Raw genomic sequence first — 26,214 nt, 5'->3', positions numbered from 1 at the left:
TCAGACTCAGACTCAAGAGATTTATTCATCTGTTTTATCCAAAAATATGTAGTCATCATAGTCTGAAATGTGTTTTGTACCTATTCACATACATTCAAACGCTGTTAAGTAATACAGATATGAAGTCTCTTCACCAACCCTTGTAACACATCTGCTGGAAAGATCACCTTTCATCAGAAAGGAGCACTTTCTTTATGAGTGACTAAACTCCTTTGAAATCTTTTTTATTTCCCAGGGATGTATTTTTCCCTAGAAAAAATTTTACTCTTGCCCCACAGGTCTCTCTCAATAAGGTCTTCATTTGGCTTCTTGACTTTACCCTTCATTAGTGACCAGCATAGTACTGTCAGGTTTCTTGGCTGTAAAAATGAAGGGACATTTTCCTCTTTTGCATCTGCAAGCAGAGACAAGCTAGAAAGTAGAGTTACAAACACATGAGGAAACTGATGCTTCTCTCATTACAACAGACTGTTGTGGTAAATGACTGATTTACACCAATGAAAGTGACATGAAAAAGAAGATCTCCAGTATTGTAAAATGAAGAAATGGGGCAAGAAATGTCAAGTGACATGAGAAAGGTCATTAAAGCAGATTCTGGGGTTAGGATTTGCTCACACTTCTGCACTGCAGTGCATATAAATGTTTGTTGCATCTTTCTTCTCACTCAGGTGTTAAGCATCCAAACACGAATGCATATTGTATGTAGCATATCTAAGGACTGTGGGGGTGATTTCAGAGTGTTCTGAACACAAGGGGAGCAGGACTTTTTCTCTAACACAGATTTACTACCTGCCATTTGGCAAAAAAAGTAACTTTCCATTTTTAGCACTCTCTCTTGCAAAATACTGAATGGCCTCAATTCTCCTGATGCCTAGAACCTTGTACCACATGGCCCTAACTATGGTAATATGATGTGCATAAACCAAATGGTACCTCACAAGTATACAGATGGTATTTTCACTGAAAGTCAATAGTGGCCACACATGTGCAGGCATGAGAAGATATTGCTGTAGAAGCTGCATATAGAAACCACATCTAAATTTTACTGTGCTACGAAACTGCTCCTTAAAACTACTTTCAATAACAAATGTCATCATTTAGTCTAGCAGATCAAAACATGACATGGAAGTCCATCTGTGCTATTCAAAGCCCTCATGCTGCCAGACATCTTAAATCTAATCTAATTGGTTTTACATGTACTTATTAGCACCTAATTCTGGGTTACATCACTAAAATCTGTCTTAGAACACTGGCATTTTCCCAGTAAGTCTATTTTGGCTTGATTTGTCTTTGTCTTGATTTTGGCTTGATTGTGATCTTTCCCTCTGGATTTAATATAAAGGGGTTCCTGACATTTATGGAACAAACACCTGCTGAATTCCCTTGGGCATTTTGAGTTCAAGAAGAACAATAAAAAAGGCTTATCTTGAATGTAAGATTGGTAAACTGATTTCTTGTAATAGGCAGGAGTGCATCATGATTCTGAATTGGGGTTGTTCCCTAGAGTGAGCCCTGAATGTCAGGTGTCATGAGAGCGTGAGAACACTTACCTAATAAAATGAGATCCCTGTGACAGTCTCTCCACTGATTTTTTCACCTCATAAATATGTCACTTCAGCTCCATGCTCTTTTTGAGAAATTTTCCACCAACTCTGATGAAATGGAACTATCCTGGAAGTATTTAAAGACAGAACTAGGCTTCCATTTTCACTTTTGCGGGAGAGAAGAAATATTAATAAAAAAAATCAGGTCCCATTTTGGTCTCAGATATATTGGACCATCATGTTCCATCTTCATTTCATCCTGAAGGGGCTGACACCATGGTCAAGTACTGCCATGTGGGAGAGAGAGTTCAATCAGAGTTTGTCTCTGGGCTTTCAGAGCTGTAAATGCTTTGGAGAAACAGTAAGCAGTGGAATAGAAGAGACTGGAAATCTATTTCAGGCTCTGTTACAGGTTTCCTGTGTCGCTGTGTAGGCAGTCTTTCAGGTCCAGGTTTTCAAAAGTCGTCAATTAGATATTTGGCAAATTGATTCTGAAAGAATGTTGGTTTGTGTGACATCCAACTGCTCATGCTGCACATCCACAGGTCATGGCTCTTACAGAATTCTGTAGCATGCCCTATAAATACTGACTTTGAATACCAAATAAATACCTTTTTAATCTTTTTTTTATAAATGTGATCTTCCTTTCACATCATAGTAAAGATAAACTTGATGCTGAATATGCAGACATTCTTCAGAGCAGGACAGGGATTACTAAAAAACTTCCAAATAGGAAGGGCTGAAAAGTGTGGAACTGTTCAGTTTAGAGGAGAAGGCTAACACAAGAAACACAAAGAAGAATTTTAAAAACTAATAGAAGGAATAAAGAATGCTGCTGCTTTGCATTTCTTTATACTTCAAAAGGGCCAATGGATCATGTTCTGGCAATTGGATGGACTACTGGGCTAAATGAACTTCTGCTGGAATCCCACTGGGCAATTCCTACAGCAGACACGGAAATGTGATGTGTGATGCAGGCCAAACTGAGGTCCTGCAAATGTGTTCTCAGTCATTACTCATCTTAAGGGAGTGCAATGCACTCTTAAAGATTTGTAAAGTGCTTGAGATTCTCTTATACAGGGTGTGAAAAATCGTAAGTGTGTGTGAGTGCATGTGTGTCTGCACATGCTTCCTTGAGAGGGTTTTAATTTATGGACAGAGACTTTTGCACACAAATAAACACAGCCATACATAGTTCTATGTCCTCTTGAGTTAACCCATCTGGCCAGACCTCAGTGTCATGGACTGGATTCATTCAGATAATGAAAAGGAAAATAGAAGGATTAGTGAAGCAACATGGAAAGTACAAGTGAACTCAGGGAAGCTGAAGGTGTCTGGACCTAGTCTATAGAAAATGTATTTTAAGTGTCAGATTTTGTCGCAGTACCTACCTAGCACAACTCTTGACACAGTTCCAGCCACAGCAGTATCTATGGGCTCCGCAGCATATGATGTGGAAGCTTGCACACCCTAACAAGTAGTCCCCTGGGCAGCTATTTTCTATTTTCTTTGCCTTGTTTTCAGTACTATCGCCACAGTAGCAGTTATGCTCAAGATTATGTGTCATGTTGAGTTACAGCTTGATCATGTCATGTTTCTGTCATACCTTGACATTGGCTTCAAATGCAGTGATCTTCTATGTAAAATCAAAGGGATGAGTTGTAAAATGAGGTTCTTCCCATGTGAGTAAATATGACAAATAGATGATATTGATTAAAAAAAGGGAATGTAAAGTTCTTTTCAATATTGCTAGCATGGGAGTTTAGCCCTATGGTTAAAAAGCACTTGACAAAGCTGTTTCTATGCTTAAAATGAGCTCTTAGCAAATGAGGCAGTATTTCATCAGGGTTTATTTATCATCATATTCAGTCTGATCAAGTTTAGTAAAGGAGATAAATACAGAGTCTAATTGTTCAAATATTAACCAGCTGGTACACAGGCAGCCTTTTCATTGCTGCTTCAATAGCAAAATTGTGACTCTTTTTACTCACAGAAAATCAGAGTAGCTCACAGAAATGGCATCACTGAAGCCAGCTTCCTAACTGTTTGCCAAGGGAATTCACCCTAACCCCTAGGAGTTTTCAGTGCCTATGCTATTGTTATCAGCAAGCTGTAGAAAAGGATCAAAAGGAAGATGTGTGCCTAGAAATTGGAAATGGACTTAAGACTCCTCACTCAGCAGCTACTGAAAACCAGACCTGCCATCAGACGTTTGCAGATATGAAAACTGCCTCACCCTATTTTTCACCCGAAGTTTTTCTTTTATATTGAATAAATGCATGGATTCAAGCAATACAGAGTTGAAAAGTGATGCTTGTACCTCACTCAGAAACTTAAAGAATCTCTTCTGTGTCCTTCCCCTTCCCCTTCCCCTAGATTTAACAAAGTCTCTGCCTCCCGAGCACAGTGAAATTCAGCTTTGCTGATCATGACTTTAACACCACAGTCTTCAGTCCACTCAGTTGGGCTCCTGCTAGCTTCAGCGGCACAGTATCAGGGCTCCAGTGATGTCTTCTTAAAAGCCATTTTTGAGATGTGCTAATCTGTTAACCTCTTCTTTCTCCTCCTAGTGGCTATTATAGTAAGAGAAATTAAGAGTAAGGACAGTATTTTTAAGGGAAACATGGTATTCTTGGTTTCACTTGTTGGTACATAAAAAATTGGAAGTGTGGGAGTGTGACCTGCTTGATTTCCAAGTACACAAACCATCTGCCAAGATCTGAGCAGACTTTATCAGGAAGATGGTTCAATTCTGTGCTTGTGCCTGACTAGTCCAAAGGGCTTTTCTCTAGCCCAGATCAGGATCTGCAATCATTTATAGAGCTGTTAAGGAAATTGAATTTCTTTTCCTCTGAAAAAAATACAGACTTTTTTTTATTTCAATAAAATCATTCACAATCAAAGAACAGAAAATGAAGCCTATCAAAACCTGCTGTTTCAATTACTAAAAACAAAACAAAAACCTCCAAAAGACCAGAAACATATTTTAATTACTGGCGACCACAAGTACTGTTCCTAAGACTGAGTTTGTTTGTTCCTTTTTACTGAAAATTTTCAGCTAGCTTTTAATGAGCAGGGCTTTGGACCTTCTGTTGTTGAAGGCAACAGGAGATCTGGCACAGGATCAGTCCTGCGGTGATCAAAATGAGGATTTCCCCAGATGATCTCCTGTGTAGGAATTCTCTACATAGAAGTTACAAAAGAGAACTGAAATAGAGCGTAATGGAGAAAACATCCAGAAAATATTGAATAGCAGGCAGCAGATTTTCTCAACGTAGGCATCTGTACATTAACACTTATCCAGCTTAAACAAAGCTTGCAAGAAGGACCCTCTCCTGTTACATACTCTTTTGAGCTTCAAACAGTGCAGATAAAGATGCGATACCTGCTTCTTTCTACAGCACCCGGGACAAACAGAGCTGACCTTCCCCAGAGTTTTCATGCATCAGTATTGACCTGTTCCTCTGAAACCACTAATCCTTGACTACTTCTGAATGAAACAGAATATTAAAAGAGATTTTCTCCTGAGCCCAGTAAAGAGCTTGAAATTCTTCCAACTCTGCTAGCCTGCTAATCCTTAAATTATATATGTTTTTTTAATCTGGTCTAAGTGGGTGTCTCTGCTTTTAGTCACTGACAGACATGCCTTAATTTTGGTGACTCTTAACCTGGGATTTCTTCAGCTGAGCAGTGAAGGGTAAGCTACCTCTGTAAGCTCATCATATGGCCACCATAAAAAAAAAAGACAACTGACTTAGATTTTTAAAAAATGGGTGCTTAGGAACAGTTCTCAAGGCTGTGCTGTGCAAAAAGACCTTCCAAAGATTTAAACTTCAAATGGCAATAGTCCTTTGAGTCTTTTAGAAGATATTGGCCCCGGAGCTTTATTTAGACTCAAACTTAGTGCCTGGATTTTGCAAGCTTAATGATCTGCCTGTGGCTTGCAGGGCCAATACTGGGAGCAGGCAGGCATTCAGTCCATTGGAAAACTGGGCCAGTTATCTAAATCCGGCCTGCAGAAACCTAATCTTAGCCAGAAGTTTGCACCATTTGTCAGCACACAACTCTTCCTTCTCCCCTCAGAGGTTTTCCAGATTGCATGTATCACATTTCATTGGGGAGTCCTCTTATTTTTTGAGTAGCGTTATGCTATTTTTTTTTTGGTTGGTTGTTTTTGTTTTTGGCCAGCTCTGTCAAGAGATTTCATAAGGTAACTTCATTAAACTTAAGGAAGTTACCACACTGACAGTTTGCAGTGTGTTGTGAAAGGTGTAGTGACTTGGAAAGTCTGACTCGTTGTCAAAATGAAATGTGCTAGTGCTGTGTGTAAAAACCCACTGGCCCCTCAGGGAAAACAATGAAAATATTCAGCAAAGACACAAGCCTGCCTTTGTATTGTGTGTTTTCTGTTTCTCCTTTTCTATCTTTTTGCTGTGGAGGCCCTCTGATAGAAAATTAAGGCTTTAGTTTTTTATTTCCTTGGTAAAGCAGGGCACAGAACTTGTCACAATAGCAAATCAGCCAGACATGAGAGCGTAACTGCTAAAAGCAGTTAAAATTCTCCCATTTGCAAGGAATCTGAGGTGTCTAAAGGGGTTGTGTTGCATGGCAGCCTTCTTTGCAGAGTCCAGATGCTGGTCCATGCATTGATTCAAACCAGGGCCATAATGTGCTCCTAGCGATTCCCAGGATGTCTGAAACTAAAGAAGGTGGGTGCTAGTGTTTCCAAAAGATGTTCTGTAACACTAGAGTAAGTTCCTCAAGGACCAAGGTCTATGAAAATGTTCACTATCAATGTACCTGTTATAAGAGGTTTCTTACATCAGGTGCTTATATTGGTTCCTACATCTCCTAAGCATGTTGCAAGGGAATGAAAATCACCTTTTATAAGCCAGTGAAACTGCCAAGGAAGACAGGCAGTGGAATCATCTTGCCTACCCCATGCCCATCACCACCACTGTGGAACAGGAGTAGTTGCTGGTGTACTGTTTGCCCTTCCATGCTCCTGATGCCAAAATGAAAACCATTTTTCCTTAAGGGCTTGCATTTTCCTGTGGGTGATTCCCTGAACCTGAACAATGTGCAGGGTCTTGCATAAGACTAAACTCCACCTGAGTGTGCCTGAGAGGTATAAACACCACCAAGCTCCACAAGTTCCCAAAGGAGGTGCATGGTAGATTCCCCTGTATGGTGCATGGTAGATTCCCCTGTATAAGATCCACGGTGTTGAACTTTGTGATAAGTGGTGTACGAGGGACCATACATAGCTCTTCAGAGGACCATGCCCCACCGTTACTTGTACATTAAGACTTTAAGAACAAGCTGAGAGGCCCCCTGCCCAAAGAAAGGAGACAGTTCTGCATAAGCAGCAAACTATTATCTCTCTCTCCCAGTCATGCACATTGATATTTTGTAAGAAGATGACTGATCCATGCCTTCAAGGAGCAGGAAAATCCAGACCTCACTGAAGATAATGATAAAGCATTCCTTTTTTAACAAAACCAGGGTTTCTCTATTCTCTTTCTACCTAAGTGTATGAGGTACATTGGAATGCCATACTGCACTTTGAGGGGACAAAAACCTTCCTCACTGCAGTAGCTGACCAGGTTGGACCCTGATGAACTCACTTGACTTTTCTTTCTGAAAAGCTGCCATTCTTTTCCCTGATCCGTATAAGACAGTACCTCATTTGTTTATGTCCAACCTGGGTTGGTCTCATGGCAGCTCTCTGGAGCTGGGGATGGTGCCGATTGCACCCTGAGTGAAGTATCAGTCCTTGCATTTTAGCTCATATATGCCTCTGATGGATGATCCACCATTAAACAAGGAGTCCATGCTGACTCTTGAAAGAAAGATTAACAGTTAAAAATTCAAGACGACTGTGTCTGGCAACGCCTTCACTGCTATGCCATTAACAGACAAATAGCGGCACAAAATCTTCAGCGATAAGGCAGTGTATTTTCTGAAGCAGGAAGCATAAATTACACAAACCTAACAGTGGACCTTTAAAAAGCAGTATTGTGAAAGTCCTTTGCTGCATTCAGAACACTTTCTCCTTTGAATTTTTCCTCATGTCTTCAATTTGTGCTCATTGTTCTTAAATAGAAAGAAACAATACCAACAATGTTGCATCAGATGAAGTAAAAACCAGTAGGAGGTCAAAGTCAAATAAGCCTGTTAGAAATGAATTTTTTCTTTTGTTACTAAGGAACCAGTTATCCTCTATTGATAAAGCAAGAGGCTAATGCTATATCCATCTGGGAGCAGACGTTGTCGTTTTCTTTCTGTTGCACCCCCGCTGTAACTCCGATACTAAATACAGCAGGTGCACCGCCCTGCATGGTTTCCTTCCTTCACTCCAAAGGAAACCATAAAGGAAATACATCAGTGGTTTCTGGGGTGCCCTGTGAGCCAGCTGAGAGAGAAAATGGGTCAACGAGTAGCCGACAGAGACAGTAACTCAAGGGGGATATCTGGCCCAGTGCCCAGGCCTAGGCCCAGGCCCAGTCCAGTGCCCAAGCTCAGGCCCCAGACTCAGGCCCAGGCCCGAGCACAAGCACAGGCCTGGGCCTAGGCCCAGGCCCTGCGGGTGCAGCAGGCCCCGGGCCCATGGGAGTGCAGCAGGCCCTGCAGCCATGCCGAGGCCCCGGGGGAGCTGGCAGCCACAGGGGAGTGATGGAGCTGTCTGTCAGTTGCTGCTAATCCACTAGAGGCCATTGTGACACAGAGTAAAGGGTGCCTGGCAGAGCCTTTCACTCTAGTGCTGCTCCGCCATCCTCTTCACTCAGTTCAAAATGATGAGTTAAGGCGTTTATTTAGTAGCTATTCAAGGGGTGGTGGAGTGGAGAATTCATTCCTCTGGAAGTTGCGAAATTTCCCATGTATTATGGGGGAAATTCTGTTAGGCAGAAAGAAGCATTGATTTGCTCATGTAGTTAGTGTTTCAGCAATACAGAGCGTATCCTATTGTGGCGTTTTGAACAGGATGTGCAGTACTGTGCAATTATTTGAAATCTAGAAAAACATCCTAACCATTTCTTTTCCTTTTTACAGTATTTTAGAAAAGCAGTTGCCTAACGAGTGTTGAGGAAATACTGTGACGGCAGTTAGAAGTTAATCAGTTTGCACTCTCTCTCTTACTCATCCGTGAAAATGGGAGCAGAAAAGGGTGATTTTTGAAAGAGAAATATGTTGCCACTGGCATAGGTGGTGAGATATCAAAAAGCTTAAATTTGCTAGTGGTGCAAAGAGAACCCCAGCAACTGGGGAAGGGGAGAGAAGGAATCAAATTAGGGCAATTACAGCTGTCAGGAGAATAAGACGATAGTGAGAAAAGGAGAAAAAGAGATATCCAAGGGGGCAAGGCTCCTGGCCTCACGAAAATGTACATCTTAGGGCAGACAAGGGATCATCTCTAACAACTGCTAGGCCTGCCGTCAGAAGAAAGACCTGAGGCATTTTAGCTGTCATTTCCATTTATCCCTGCAGCTACCTGAAGATACAACAATAGCATTTGATGCAATGCTGTAAGGCAGTCAACCAATTATAAAAAGACACATCTTCCATTGAAGAGAAACCCTGCCAAATTGGCTAATTAGTATCAGTGAGATAATTCTTCATCTCTTTTCTGTTATCTACTATACACTATACAACACACACACAAACTTTGAAAAAAAATTAAATATATGTATTTATATGAAGATATTATCTCAGAAATTGTTACAGGAACATTTTACATCTGCATGAAAAAAACACTAGAAGGCCTGAGATGATGCAGAGTCATCATGGCAAACACATTGTTTCTTCTGGTAGCAATACTGTAATCTTTCCTGTTTTGGGATTTAGGGAGCAGTAAACCTAATGAGCCTTTCTCTGATCTTCCTGAGACTGGCATAAATCAGGAACAATTCCACTGAAGTCAACAGACTTGACAATCACATAACTTGTTGTATGTGGGTGCAGGATCAGGCTCCCAGCCTCAGGGGAAACATGAACATTGCCTCTCTTACCTCTTTTACCTGAAGCACCTGGAAATGCATTCATGTGTGGAAAATACTTCTCTGGAAAACAGGATAGCTTCTTGCATGTCTGAAGGGACTGATCCCACCTGTTTTTAAGGCTGTGCAATGGATGCTCATTGTGTGAGGGTGTTGGGGAACTTGGTCAGAGAGTGGCTGTCAGCATTATATCTAAAATTAAGGAAAGCGGGAAACACTGATTTATTACCCAAAAAGCAAATCTTTTATTTATGAAACAGAAAGTTTGCACGCACATGTTTTCAGACAAGAATATTCCGAGGACTGTGTGAGAGGCAGAGAGCAAAAGAGGAAAGCTTGCTAGATAGGCAGGATTGTTTAAATAGAAAAACATGAATTTAATGAATAAAGCATCGAACCTGCACTGTAGGCCCTGTGTTTTTAAAGGTTTAGAAAGCTAATATAATATGAATCCAGGCATATAATCCTGTGTTCAAAAACTGTGAAATAATAATACCAATGTAACCTCATCCTCTCTATTTCCTCATTTCCTTAGGGCCACAGTTTCAAAAGGTCTTAAAAAACATAGCAACAATACATTCCAACACTTCCCTCTGATTATGGGAAAGCACCCTGCCCTCCAAGCCTAGGTAGGTGTTGACGTGCTCAGTACCTCCAACCTTTTCCTCTATGACCAGCTAGAGGAGTGGGTCACATGTGTATATGATAGGGGTCAGGTCTTTATTTCAGCTTTTGGGCCTGGCCCAGCAAGCATTGAAAATGAGGCTTGGGGTTTGTTATCTGAAGGCGTTTCATGTGTTTTCACTGAAATATTGTGTGGTACTTAGCACTGCTACCAATCAGGTTTTAGGGAATTGTTTTCCCTCTGCTAACGTGGATACCAATCTGCCTATATAAGAGAGTGCATTTCCTTTTAGACTGAAAGGCACCCCCCCAAGTTGGTCTTTTAAATGACCTGTGAGGCCCTCATCCTGCGATAACACCACCCCGCCTTCCCTAGGCAGATTCCTCTATCTACACAGCAGCCTCGGACTCTTTCTGGGGTTATGCACGACCTCAGGGATCTATCAGCATGGAGCTTGCTGGAAGATGGATGGCTCAGAGAAAAGTGAGGGAAGAGTCAGACTTGGTTGGAAATGTTTAGCAACTTCTCTTGGGAAAGCTAGAAAAAGCCTGAGTAACTGACAGGAACAGGAACAGGCATGGACAGGCCTCTAATGCAAACTCTGACTAAATTTGAAGAGTCCTGTGGACCTCAGTAAACTACAAAGAAAACACTGTCTTTTAATAATGATCGTGAGCATCTCTACTTGTGCTAAATATTTCATTCAAGATTCTTGGGTATATTTAAAGGTATTTACTTTTTTCTGTGAGTGAGTGAACTGCGGCATTAGGAAGCGTTTGGCAGCTGATTTGTGCAGATAACAGCTGCAGATCTGCATCTATAATCTAGCAATCCTGATCACTAGATAACTACTTCACAGTGCATCCAAAGCAAAAACAAGAAATCATCTTTCTTTAAGCAATATAAACTAAACCATGGTTGTTGGTTTGGTTTTTGCTTTATTTGGAGACATTTAGATGTGTTTTTCTCTTGTCTTTGAATCTTCTGGGGCAAAATGAAAGCTACTCCAGTGCTATCATACTCTAAGTAGCTTCTGGAAACTAATTTAGTTGGATCCATTCCTTGATTTTAAAATAAGGGGATGCAAAATATTTTTGAATTGTCATTTCATCAACTAATTTTGGTTCAGGTAAACCCTCTGAGGGATTTGGCTGTGTTTATGATTTTGTAATAAATATTCAAAATGCTATTATCAAAACAACCTCTTCCCAGCTAGGACAAAGCCACACCATCACCACAACATTTGGGTGACTTCAGCAGCACATGTTATGACAGAAATGCTTCAGTCTTGAGAGTAGCTACTTCCCTATTTTTTTAATTGTCTCTTTGTGCCAAGAATATTTGCTTTTCTTCTTCTTCTTCTTCTTTTATACACATGAAACAGAGTTCTCCATTACATTGTGCTTCAAATCTGCATTTTCCAGTGCCTGGAAAAGACTTCTTCTCAGCCCACACTCTCTGGAGTAAAGCTTTTTGTATGCAGTGAGGAGTGCATCATGCATCAGCCATAACTGGAATGTGCACAGCTTTGTGAAGTTTCTCAGAATGACTCAAAGAGTGGAAGCAAATAAAAAACCACAGAGATATTTGTATCTTAAATGTGCTTCAAGTAACTGCATTATTACCACACTACCTCCTAGGCTTCCCGTTTTTGCAGATTGCACATTGTCACCACTTCCTAAATAGCTGTATTTATTTATTGAAACTCCAGGGTTTTATTTAACACATCACGTAAAAAACAATTCTCCTTATCCAAGTCATTTAGGCGAACATCTCCAAATTTGGGTGCCTATAGCAACTCACCTCAATCTTTATTTAGACATGCATGCAAGTAGCTTCATTTCTAAGGGAGGCAGATGAAGCCTTTGTGAAAACCATACTTCTAATTTCTTTGATTGCCTTGCTTTGAAATTAGGATCCAGCTCACCAGCGCAGTTAAAACGCCAGGTGATATGAGTCCTGAGTTATGCCAGGGGCTGCAATCAGAACACTCACATAATTATAAGTTAAGCATAAGCTTGAGTGAAGTGCTGGATTTGAGGTTTTGTTGCCTACGACTGACACGCACAGGTGAGATTGCTGTAGGAATGAAAGTTATGTGGTCATGTCTCACTGGAGGCGGGGTTCGGGGCCGAATTCCTGTTAACCTCTTTCAGGATCCCAGCATTGGCACTTAGATTTGGAAATGTTAATGTGAACATCGTCATGTGCTGAGTTGTTAAACCCCAGACCCAGTGAAGGGAAATGTTTTGGGAGAAGCTAGGAGATAGTTGGAAACTTTCTGTGAGAAAAAACAGAGATCTCTTCTCTTACAAAAGGAGAATGTGTCAAAACTATTTTTTTGTCTGTGACAGACCACACACTTGCTCCCATCATCTTGAATGCAATGTAAGTGGGGTTGGAGGCTCTAAGGCAGACAGGCAGCGGGCTGGGTCCAACGGAGCCATGGCAGCAGCTGAAAATCTGCCTCCTGTGGCTGATGGCTGCCATGTCAGAGAACCACAGCACTCCTGGTATGAGCAATGAACAGCAGTGAGTTGGGAAAGTGGCAAATTTTAGATTTTAATTTTGCAGGTTTAAGCCCCTGCCAAGTCTATAGTGTCAGCCAAAACCACAGAATTTCAAAATGTGCCTTAACAGCAAACCAAAAAATCAATATGCCTTCCTCATTTTCCTGGAGCATGACAGAAAGCCCATTTAGTCAATAGCTGTCTTTCTGTCAGTCTCAGTGGGCATTGTATAAAATCCTGATGGACAAAAATAAACAGAGGGAAAATGAGGAATCTACTCACACCCAGAGGGCACCTTTCTGATAGGAGCTCCTCTGTGAAGGAAGCAAATGGGTTTCATGCCATGTAAATAGATAAAGCACTGCAGTCTTGCATGTAAGACATCAGTAGCAATGCATGTTAAGGACTTACTTATGTTAAGTTCATTTCTGCATAGTAGATCAAGTAAGGAAATGCTGAACTGTAAACATAAAGCATAGTACATTAGGAAAGATTGGATTGACAGCACTGTAGAAATCTTGGTTGGTAACCATACTTAGATGGCCAAGATCCTAAGAGCACTTATATAATAAAACTGTGTTCAAGGAAACATTTTCAGATTGAAGGGAAATGATAAGAGAGTATATTATTTACACAATTTTATTCAGCTATCTATAATTGTGGTTTATAATGAAAATAGGAGGTCAGATTTGATCTCTGAATGAGTGCAGCTCCATGGATCTGGTTTGTAATTTACAAATAATTTATCTGAAGATAAATGACAATGTATAAAATTATTCACTCTTTGCATGGATTAATGTTAATTCATATATATACACTTCCTCGCACTTTTTACACATACAACAACGGAAGTTTTGCAGACAAAACCAAAAATACAGTCTCTCGAGTCAGACTGTTTCTACCACTGTGTTACTGAAATTTCTAATCATCATCTCATGACAATAGTTTCAAGGGATTTATGAAAAAGTAGCAAAGAATACACTTTTCTGTAATTTACTATTTCCTGTAATTCATCATACCATTTTTTCCCCAAATCGCTTTGACTTTTTTCAGGAGTATCATATATCACAGTCCTACTGCTAGTGACCCTTTTTCGACTGATACTCTCCTGCCTTTGTGCATTGTTTATTAATTGCTGTTTCATTGCAGAGACAACTATAAAACTAAAAGGCAAAGCAAGAGACAACTTCATAGAGTAGGATAGTTGACTAGAAGGCTACCTCTGCGGGGCTTTGTTTGGTTTACTCAAAAAAAAAGATTTAGTTACTTTAAAAACTAGGTATTGCTGACCTAGTAAGTGAAATTGTATAGTCTGGGCTGCACAGAAAGTCAGACTAGAAGGTCTACTGATCCATCCTGGTTTTATGGTATTTGAATCTGCTTCAAATCTATTGAAACCACTTGACAAATGTTAAACATAGCCACACCAAGTACGTTTGGAATGGATTCACCTTTGAGAACCATAACTAATGATGTTAAAGTAAAGCAAAAATAATGGTGGCAACACCAAAAAGGAAACGCAAAGTAGCATATAACATAAAGGCTGGCTAAGGTAGGAGTCTGCATTAACTGCTTCACCTGTGAAGCTCATGAGAAGTGCCACAAGCTCTCACTTTTTGAGTGGTTTGTCTACTAAGCTAGAAGATGAGAAATAATGACATACTTGTGGGGGTTTTTTGCTACACAGAAATAAAAAAAACCCACAATTTTTTGAGGATAGGAGTTATTGTCTACAGAGGACAATCTGAACATATTAAAGGCAGTGTTCCAGAGCGTTTGGGTGCCCACCCATGGATTTTGATGTGCAGTGTTAGTACCTTTGCAACACTAAGCCACTTGAACACAAGGACGAGGAAATACAGATTAGGATACAATGTTTATGACATGTCTTTTAAAAATTGACACTTTCATAATGTATTTATATGCACTTGGAATCATCTTTCAAGATTCCCAGCAATTATTTGAGGAATGTCTGTACTCTCAGTAATCTTCCTATTGTGGCAGAAGATGATCAAATAATTAAGGAGCTCACTGGGAGCTGGAAATTCTGCATTCAGTTTCCAGCACTGACACAGTCTTCCTGTATGACCCCGGTTAAGTCACGCAATCCTTTTGTCACTCAGTTCCTCATCTGTGCTTTGAGTATGTGAAAAAATGAAGTATTTTTGCTTGTTTATCTCTCTGAAAAAATTCTCTAATGCACACCTGCTGAGTACATCCTGATCCATAGCATTCACATTAATGTCTTTTTGTGAATCGCACAGTAAAAGTCAGTCTGAGTAACCAGACCTCACCCACAAAGATTTTTAGCAACTTGCAGGCACCAACAGGAAACTGATGTAGTCCTGAGCTCCCATTCAATGAGCTCCTGTTCCCCCGGTAGATGGTAGCAACCTGATGAAAGTTTTACCAGTTATATTCCTGGTTTTATAAAAAGAAAATTACTCTTAATTAGAGCAGTTCTAGGAAACAGGAAGTGTTGTCAGACGTGTAGTAATGACACAGCTAGTCAGCGATAAGTGTAGGGGACCAACAGTGCAGTGCGCGGTATTCTGCTGGGTGAGACAGCACTGTTGCAGAAATTACAGCAGAAGCCCTCACCCAGCTTTACAGCTCCTGACAAGTGTATTTACAAAGCATATTGGAGCTATGCCACACAAAGTCTTCTCTTTGCCCATGTTAAAATGTAGAGAATAAAACCAACAGCTGGAGGAGCAATACAAACCTTCCTTGGAGTCACTTGCCACCAATCCTTTTGAGGAACGGGTGGAATAGAAACAAAACTAGATAAGGCCTCAACTGAAGATGCTGCCTGGGGGCACTAGCATGATTTCTGAGGAAGGGAGACTTTCCTCCTTTATTGTCATGCTTTTCCTTTCACATGTCGTCTTAACACCTCAGAGATAGCAGACACATTGACCATCATTTCAGTTTTTATGAGAATCATGAAATAGGCATTGAAAGCAAATGAGTGCATTTCAAGTGCTGCTCAAGCCCTTTTTCTGTATTTAAAAAGGCAAGAAGTGATTTTTCTCTGTTTTTCATGTCTTCAGGCATCCAGGTTTCTCTTCCTTGAAACTGGCTCTTCTCCAGGATTATGTGACCAATGTACAGTGAACATTATTTCTTCTCTTTTTTGTTTAATTTGTGGAATTAATCTTGCCCAAAGGGACATCACAGTTTCCTCACAATTAGTTCACATTTTGCTTATTCTCTGAACTGACTGGGAAGGTCCAAAATTTGTCCTGCGGTGCTGAGCTGTGATCAGCTATTGAAGTCACAAGGAAGAAGTGAGGGGCTGATCCTGCAAGGCAGAGAGACTGGGAGTTGAGGTCGTGTTGGAAATTTTTTTCCTTCATTAACATGACTTCCCACAGTTATAGGGTGACTAGTTATATGGCATTAATCTGGTTGCTTAGTCTTTATCTTCACCTGATGACGTAAGCCTGCTGATATACACAGCCTCCAATGCATCTCTGAAGATCAGTGATATCTACCTTAAATGCTTAAATGAGTTTAACATCTGATTCTATATTTATTTTCAACATATGTTAAAAATGTTTTTTAAAAAAATTAACCTATGATTATATAATTGTCCTTATGTCTTTCTTACCTTTCCTCTTTGTTAGCATTAATCATCAATAAATTCTGTTGTATAACTGACTGAATTACAGAAGGACTCATTTCACATGCACCCTGGAACTCCTCTTTCAGGATTGTCCCTCTTGTGCCTACAGATGCCCACACTACTTCTGTCCTCCTCTTGCTTTTAAGTTTTCCTATCCATAAAGGAGTCTTATCCACCTCTTGGTGCAATGGACTATGTTTGCAGCACATCTTTGAATCCGGGTATCTCCATTCTATGCCCAGCCAAAACCCTGTGAGAGTCTGTAACACAGATGAGCACCTGGGAATAATATTTTGTTATGAGAAGGGCATGTCATTCCTAGGGAGCCAGATCTGACTCATTGCACTGGAAGACAGACAATTGTCTGCACACCTAAATGGCCTGTGAAGGCCTTGAAGAGGCATCTTGCTAAGTTGTAAAGGGCAATTGATATTCTGTCAACATGTGAGAGCTTCAATATAAAAATAACAGACTTACATGCTTTTTCCATGTCCTTGGAACTTCAAGGGGTAAACGCATTCATTTCCCTTCATTTTGCATCCATCTGATTGCTTTTAAACACAGTTAGGATCAAGTCTTTCCAACACTGATACCTATGGCAAAACTCCCTCTGACTTCCATGAGACAGGGATTTGGCCCATAAGAATTAGCATCTGGGGAGGATGCATTGAAATAAATGGTGATTGTCAAAGCATGTTGGAATTTAGAGCACATTTGTTGCAAAGATAGAAGCTCACTGGGGTATCTGATTGTCAGAGTCAATTTTATTTTCCTTGCTGCACATATGCACATATTTGAACCTTGTCATGCTGCAAAGGGAAATACCTCATTAGTTTTCACTAGGGTTTCTTCAGAGATGTTTATACACTACAGTCAATAAAGATATTTTTTGCTTAATAAATGAAATACTGGAATGGCCTGTTCTATCAGGAAATCGAAGGAAGTGCATTTATCCCTGGTAAAGATGAAGCTCTACTTTATAGGGTGCAGAAAGCCTGCAATGTATACTATTTTTCAAATAGCTGAAAGATTTATAGTGGTAGATGAATTCTTCTTCAGTCTCTTGATCAAACTGTCTGCAACAAAGCAAATGTCACAAATAAAAACAAAGTAAACCAGGATCATTTCTATGTTCTGTATTTTCAATTATGATTTTAACAGAAATTAATCACTAGTCCTTTTTTCGTTTGGAAACGGTTTTACTTCCCTTTTCCCCACTGGACATATAATTTTGATTTATAAACACAGCAATCTGGAGCAAAGGGAAGTTTTAAGCACAGTACATCTCCTGCTGAGGCCTAGTTTTATTTTGCTTAGAATTTTTATTTTTATTTTTTTACATATTCAGGTCGATTTTAGCTTTGTACTTTAGAGATTAAAAACATGGTTGCAGATGACATATTTTGCCCATTTCAAATTCACACAGGCCTAAGGTTTCATCTTGCACCCAAGGCCTCATTTTATAAACACAGTGAAGAGTTCTTCCAGTTAAAATGTGCTTTTAACTGGGATAAACCTGTCTCCCAATGTTAAGACTTATAAATCTTCTCCACAGTGCTATTTACAATCCGGCTACTGCATGCTTACTTTATTGACTATGAATGAATAAATCAGTTTTCCACATCACCCCATTCTCTTTGCTGATGTTTTGATTTGGTGTCTATCCAAAAGTCTCTGATCATAGACACATGATTATAAAACCATCTCTCGCACTGAAAACTATTTAAGAAACAAGCAATGGAATTAACTTCTTTTAGATATTGTTTTACATTGCACATTTGAACTTGGGGATATACATTTTTCACAGGGCTCAGTTCTGCTGGGCAGAAGACTCTGATAAGACTACAGAAGCCAAGAAATAAAATGAAGGAGTTTTTCACCATTCACTACTTAGCTTGGGTTTCCACAACACAGAATCTATGTCTTTAGCTCAAATGGGGCTCTTTGAGTGGATGCAGGTGTCTCTATCCTTTAAACATTTTTTAATCTTTTATAAGAGTTTCATAGGTTAGTTTTGATAAAATTGGGGGGTTTTTCTATTGCACCACTCAGGAGGAATTTTGCAAAACTATGAGAGGGGAAAGGATTGGCCATCAAAGCTTTACGCTAGGGGTTTTTTTCCATTCCCTAAGTAACTAGGAAATCCAGAAAAGTATTTTCATTCACAACTTATGCTTGAATTTTGAAAACACCCTGTAAAAGGCTGTGGTAGATCCCTAGAACTACTGGGAAACATTTTATATACTAGGATCAGAGACTGGCTTGGGTCTCAGCAATAACATCTGTCATTCTTTTCTCACCATTACTTTAGGGAGAAGAAAGAGACTGACATAAGCATTTCTAGATTGGGATCTACTCCTTTCCTTTGAATCCTGGGTGGAATGCAAAACTAGAGGGAGCCTGCAGAACGCAGGCAGCATCTACTGATGGAAATAACATGAGGACCAGTCTTGCAAGGCATTTGATCTCACAGGAAAAGAGCCCCTGAGAGCTGAGCATGATGGAATTCAAACCCCATGTGAAATCTTTGCTCAGTTTCAAAGCCAAAATCCAAATCTTATCTTACAGCTCATCCAGAGGTGAAAGGCCACTGCAGTGCGACACTTGACAATTCCCCTTGTAGGACAGGTATAACACAGACTGTAAATTGAGCCTTATATAAGCACAGAAGAGGACAAGTGTCCTTTTTATTTTTAGAGAACAGTAGATAGCTGAAGGGAATGTGGGATATGCAGAGACCAGCAGATGAGCTGTCTTGGAAGATCTTGTTTTCATTACTCTTGATCTTGCAAAGATTTATGGTATCAGTATTGCCTATTCCAAACAACATGTCTTTTTGTTTATACTTAGCTAAGGCCTGTGCACCTAAAAAGCTTGCATTACATTTCCTGAAACCAAATTCCTGTATTTTATTATCTGGGATAGAGAAGTACCATGCTTGCCCACATTAGTCTTCAGATGATCCTCAATCTTATTCCAAGGGAATCAGATTTTGTCATGCACTGACAGATGTGTCTGGCAAGTCTAGCTTAATTATATTATTAAGACCTTCATAACATACTTGGAAAAGCAATCGGTTTCTGTATCAGTCACTGAAAGTCCAGGTAATATTTCGGTGCACATGGCTTGTTCAGGTCTCCGTGGTAGCAGTCAAAATGTTAAGGAATTAGATTGAATTCACCATTTAATTTCAAAGAAAGAGCCATTTAAAGGTAACGCAGGATTGACTCAAGCTGGTGTCACTGGTGATTTTTTGCTCTCTGTCATTTCCCTTCTTTTTCTTTACTGGAATAAAACATGGAAGAGACATTCTGTTGGGATATTGTGCCAATCAGCCCCTCAGTGGCACCCTTGTTAAGGGTTATATCTTCCTTCTGTGGTTTGACTGCTACCCATCTAATGCTAACCCTTTTCCTGAATTGCCTCAGTTAGGAGCACAGTTGCACTATGGTGTCACTATGTAATTTGGTGGTGGTTTAGTCAAAAGAGAAGTGAGGACAATTTCACTCACTTCTTAAGATCTCAGTTGTCCTCTTTGTCTCTCCACTGGCATTATAGGAGAGTGACAAGGCACGCACTTAGAGAAGCAGCATAAATCAGATGAATCTGGGCCCCTGTTTTGTATTCAATATTTTCCTACAACAGCCATCAACAAGCAGCACCAAGGCACCAATAATACAGCTAAGAAAAACTAAAAAACAAGCCGGAGAAAGTCCAGCAATTGTTGATTGTAGAGAAAAATGAGAAGCTTCAAACTTTGAGGCAGATTATCTCTCTGGGACTATTTCAGATGGGAAAAATGACTCTGGAACAAGAGAATAGAACATTAAAATCCCAAAGAGCAGTAACAGACAAGACATTAGCTTAAACACCTCCTAAAAATAAAGAATGAGACTTTGTCCTGGAAAACACTGACACCAGCATGTGACCTATCAGAGAGGCAGGGAGATACAGCGCAGAAAGATAGTGAGGATATGAAAAGAACGATGATATCACAAGTAAAACAACAGTTACAAGGAAAGCTGAAGACAAATGGTAGGGGAGCAACAGCAACAGATGTTTTCCCTTAAGGTCATAAATGAAAACAGAAATTCTGATGCACAGGAGCTTTTCCAGAGAAATACATCTATATCAGAGCATGAAACACTACTGAAACAAAAACAAAGCGCAAAGCACAAAGAATAAAAGCAAAACAGTCTCCTTTTTGCAAAGAGAATTAGGGCAAATGCCCAGGTGGCTGGTGATGGGCTGTCGTTTCAGGGGCAATGATCACAACTCTTCCCACCAAGACACACTGGGTTCTGGTGATGTCTTCATGACTTACTGCCCAAGGGCAAGGTAATTGGCACAAGGTTTGGCCTGAGGCGGTTGTTGTGCCATGCTGTTGTCAGCAATGGGAAGCAGAGGGAGGGGAAGGACAACAGCACTGATTGCATGGGATGAGGCAGAGAGCAGTTGTACAAGGGGCAGGCAACTGGGACCCCTCACCAGTATGCTGCCAGAGCTAGAAGTACCCTGGCTGAGTTCAACCAGCGTCGCACCACACCTTACTAGTGAGCAAGTAAGTGAGGCTAGAGGGAGCCCAGCAGGGTTTAGTGGCTCTGGGTCACACAAGGATACCATAGCAGGCTCAGGAAGGGCCTGGTCTGGGATCACTGGTGGTGGGGAGAAGACCCATGGGAGACACAGTGTTACATGTGCTGATACTCTCCCTCAGACTTCTGTAACTGGCCATTATGAAGGAGCTGAAGGGACCTTGGTTCTCACCCACAAGTGTCTGTTTCTGTATGCCTGTGATGCAGTTTTCTTGAGCACATCGTGATGCTCACAATACATTGTGTCATGGTTTATGCGCAGGTAGGTTAATGCACCCACAGACCAGAGATGATTAAATTTGAGATCCCTGCAATTTCCATTTTCACTGTGGAGTTTCTTGTCAAGTGCAACATAATGCCCCATTAATGGGACAATGCTTTTTAGACAAGGAGGGCCAAATAGCATCCTCTCCGAAATCAGCCACCTTTAATCAATTAGAGAAAAGCTAAAGCATTTTCCAACTGTCCTACCATTTCTAGAGCAGGCTAACTCTTCCCTTCCCTGTCGCCCCCTGCCCACAACCACTGCCAGCCCATCCTCTCCAAGGAGCATGGTCTGCTGGGGTATTGCTGGACCCCTCTGTGCTGCATCTTGGGCCATGAGGTGCCCCTTGGAAGTCATAAGAAGTTGCATATGAAGTGCCAGAGCAAAGACTGCTCACAAGTGAGTGCTGATATGTTATCCTATCATAGCAGGCAAGTACACCACTGGCAGCTGTGGGGTGAGCGCATCCACAACCCTGACTTTCCACATGGATCTCTGCTCTTTATTTTCGCCTTAGAACATCCACATTTGATCTCCACTCAGGAAAAATGCAGTGAAAAGTGCTTTCTCAGACCAACTCCCTTTCAAGACTGACATTATCAGTGTGGAATATTCGCAGGGCTATTGGGTGTCCAGAAGAGGGAATGGCTGGGATCTGAGTGTACCGTTCAAGCCTAATCCAAACACCTCCCCAGATTTAGCTCAGCCTATCAGGAAAGGTAATTTAGCACCTGGGGAAGATAGGGTTTGGAGCCTGCATTTGGCACGCCAGCCAGCCACCTCTGAATGGACCTTCCAGATGAGATATTCCGTCACAAAAAAAGTTCATGGAGGTGTTAAGTGCAAAAGCATTCCTGAACCAATAGCAAATAAAAAAAATATCCCACTTTTTCCAGGGACAAATAGTTTTCTCTGTGTTTTTCAAAATGTTGTTTGCATAAATAGCTGGAAAAGAAAGAAAACAGGAAGAAAAAAAAAATACCACTGTGATTTTCATAGTTCTGATAAACATGGTGGATACACAGAAGAGCTCTGGAAACCATGTGGTTGCACAGTCAGTGTCGTGTGTGCTTTGCTGGGCTATAGACACACCTGTTGAGTACAGCAGGCTAACACAGCTTTATGCTATACAGCCTGACTGGTTGTCAGTGGAAACAAGGTTATATGCATGTGTGTGCATGTGTGCATCTATGTGTGTTTGGATCATTGAAAGAGACAGTGGATACACTTTTAACAGACCTAAGGGACTTAGGAGCCTCTGTCCCATTTTTGTAAGTGACTCCTTGTTGGGGATTCAACACAATGTCATGGCAACACCATAAGCAGTTGCCACTCCTCAGCCAAAGCATAATAACTACCTTTGAATGCTTGAGCTGAGAGCTCATCCTAGTCGTGTGGTGTAACTCTAACCTCAGGATAGCCCCATCACAATTGCAATGCACAGACATCAAGCACAGATGGCTTGTCAAGGGGTGGGTGGTAAATTGTTACACTGCCATAGCTCAGCTCTGTATGCCAGCACATAGGGTCCTGCATTGGTTTTACATGCATTTTTTAACAGGACTCCTAAATTACTTGGATAACGTAAATGTTTTCTGCTTATATGGGGGGAAAAAAAAAAAAGAAAAAAAAAAGAAGATAGAAAAGCTGAATGCTCACAGTTTGAATCAACGTGAGAGCTGACCATGAGCAGATTTGTGAAACATTATAGCACTGTTATTGTGGGTTTCCAGTTGCAGAACCAGGAATAAAACTGACACAAGATATAATCAAAGAAGAAGTAAAGGACTGGAAAAGAAATAATGCTAGTCAACATTGTTTTATGAACTATCAGTCTCCTTGGACAGATCTGATTTCATCCTCTGGTGAGATTATAAACTTGCTTGATAAAAGTGACTGCATAAATGTAACAGACATTTTAAGGCTTTTGACGACTACTACATGACATTCAGACTTTCAAAAATTACACAATATAATACAGCATGTGATGTACTGAATGGTGTAAAGGGTCAACTAAGCATCAGGGCCCAAACAGCAGTTATCATCATATGGGCATGGACAGGGAGGCGAGGTGCTCTAAACTCCTCTTTTGATTAGTCAGGAGAAATGGCTGACTGCAGAAATCTTTGTATTTCAGGAAAAAGAACTAGCCAGATGTGTATACAGTCTATTAAATACCTGCAAACAATATCACTCACCCAGCCCCAAACTCATTAGCCTACAATGGCAATTAAAGTCTCCTTTGGGTACTTCCAAATTAACTATTTTGGGGAGACATTGAGGAGAGACTGGGACTCAGTTTCTCTGTTAAAAAAAGGAAAAAACCTGCTAGTTTGAGGAATAAACATTAAAGAACGCAAATTGGTTTGGGTTTGACTCTTAGAGCTGTTCCTCCTTAAATGTGAACTTCCCAAATTCACACACCAATAGCATTTGAAAATCATTCTGCAAAAATATGTCTCCCTCGCCATTATAATACCGTTGCACTGATGCTCCCTAGTTTTTCTCCAGTGTTTCACAGTGAGCAGACTTCTTGGTTTAATACACTTCTTTCATGAAACCTCTTGAAGTAGATCTCTGTTTAACAGTTTTGCATAACCTGTGGATCATGAGCTTTCATTATTTTTATTGTTAATTACAATGCAAACAAAATTAAAAGTTTTTGGGGGGGAGGAGAGAAAGAGGTACCTTGTGTTTTTATTTTAAGATTGTAAAAGGTCCCTCCCACAGGAGAAGGTAAACCACATCACCATTGTGAAAATTGGTGAGAATAGTATGACTATAAACTAAAGTGAGAGAGAGCTGACTATTTCTACTAGACATAGAGTAGCAAACCAAAGACAGCAATTTCAAAAATAAAAACAATTTTTCCCAAGAAAGTTATTTCTTTTTCTGAAACTATTTTTATTCATCATTTCTGTGAAATACTAGCTTTGTAATCTACGACATTAGTGTAATACAGGTGAAATTTAATTCATTAGTTAGTATACCTCCTTGACGTTGTGCATTTCAGTGCTTCTTTAACCAGATTTTGTTATTTTAAGCTAAAACCAGGAAATCTATGGAAAGAAGGCAAAAATATTTACAGATAACTGAAAAAGTAGCTGTATCAAAATCTTGCTTTGTAGCTTAAATTTTAGACAGAGTGCACATTTTATAGAAATGTTTAGGGGGGTGACAAAACAAGCCCTGGTTGTTGCGTAATGCAGCACAGAGTTTGTTCAAGTTCAGTGATTGGGGAGATTTTGCTTGATCGCTAGGAGCAGAAAGGTCAGTGGCTGGCTAGTTGGCCTGTATTGAGCAGCAGTTCAAGGTGCTAATGGGGTGATTCTCCATTTGACTGATACAAGGGCCTGGGGGTATAACAACAGGGTGATTTTTAAATTCAGGTTTGCATTCCTGAGGAGAAAGGAGGGCACTGAAATGAATACTGCTGTTACATATCCAAAAGCATTGCTTTCCCTTAAGCACCTGAATAACATACCACTGTTTGTCATCAACTTTGCAGTCTCTTCCACTGAACATTAAACTGATTAAAACACTTTCTTTCAAAAAACTCTCCTTCTCTGTCCTACTTTAAAACATGGTCAGTCTCAGGTGCTGCGCTGAGCCCCAGCAGACAATACCTCAAAGAAGAATTGAGCAAACCCTCTTGGTTCAGCAGCGTAACCTCACATCCCCTCGCCGATGCCCGGGGCACAGCCGTGGCACCCTTGTGATAGCTAGCATTCAATATTAGAGCCAAATCTTCCTCTGTGTAACTGCTGCCAGAGATTTAGTGTTTCTGCTTTCCCTCTCACATCCCTATGAGCTAACCACACACTCTTGCTACTGCTGTCCTGTAACTGCCTTGAAATGAAAACAAAATAGAAAAAAAAAAAGATCAGAAATCCCCTAACTAATTTTATCAGCTAGAGAGCTGGCAAACAGAAGTGTATGTGTTGTAGAACCGAAACAGGTGTGGTTTGAGCATTTTCCACATTTGGTCTTGGCAAAAATATGAACAGAGGGTATTAATTCCTCCACACTGATAATGGGAGCTTGGAATCTATTATCTGAAATAAAAATTCTTGGCAGAATTCCTCACATACTGAAATAGGCAAGAAAAACTGATAATTATGGTTTTCTTTGGTTGTTGGTTTTTTTTTTATTAGGAACCTTTTCTAAATGCACCAATTTGTGTGCAAATTTTATTGAAGGATTTTTTTGTTTAGTGTGCTTTACATGTAAAAACATGCCTGCCCCTCTCTTAAACGGTGAGCTGGATCCCATGGCTCTGTCTCAAACAAATACCCCACTGATAGGTCTCTGTATGTATGTGTGTGCCTCTGTGCTTGTGTACCTGCCCATAACACGTATGACGCAACCAGGATTGGTGCGCTTGCACCATAAGAATAACTTATTGTCACCAGCATCTCTCTGCAAACGTAAGAAACCACATATAAACCATCTTCTGGAGTCAGAGGTGACTGATAAGGCTTGGTAGGTAAACCAGGCAACATGATGTCACATTGTCTGATTGCTTGGTTGGGTCATTTTCTCTGCCATCTTTTCTGACACTGCATAGTGCTGAGCACGGCATGCAGTGGAGATTCTGGTGTGCCTAACTTTGGGAGAGAGTGCAGCTGGCAGGGCACTCACAGCACAAGATTTAAGACCCAGACAAAGTGAATGACAGGCTCATTTGGCATTATAAATGTACGATTCTGTCTTTCTCTAATTCTCCACTCCCTCCACTCTGCGCAAGCCTCCCATAATCATCCTAACCCTGGGGAGACACAAAGTCCCTCTCAAGAAAATTAAAGCTAACCTGTGTCTGCAGTACTTCTGCTACCTGTGGATTGTGTAGATGATATGCTATATACTATGATGATGGTATCCCACACGTTTCTGCTCAGTGGAGAACAAAAGTTACTCCTTTTCTCAAACTCCTCCAAAGACCTTCTCAAGACTCATTGCTTCCACAATGCAGAGAGTAATTTGGCCAACTAATAAAGGATTGATAACGCTCACAAGCATGCCTGTAGTAATGCAGTATAAGTGAAACAGT

The sequence above is a fragment of the Gavia stellata genome, chromosome 2 (assembly GCF_030936135.1).
Source record: "Gavia stellata isolate bGavSte3 chromosome 2, bGavSte3.hap2, whole genome shotgun sequence".
Lineage (NCBI taxonomy): Eukaryota > Metazoa > Chordata > Aves > Gaviiformes > Gaviidae > Gavia > Gavia stellata.
Note: the sequence above shows the minus strand (reverse complement) of the source record.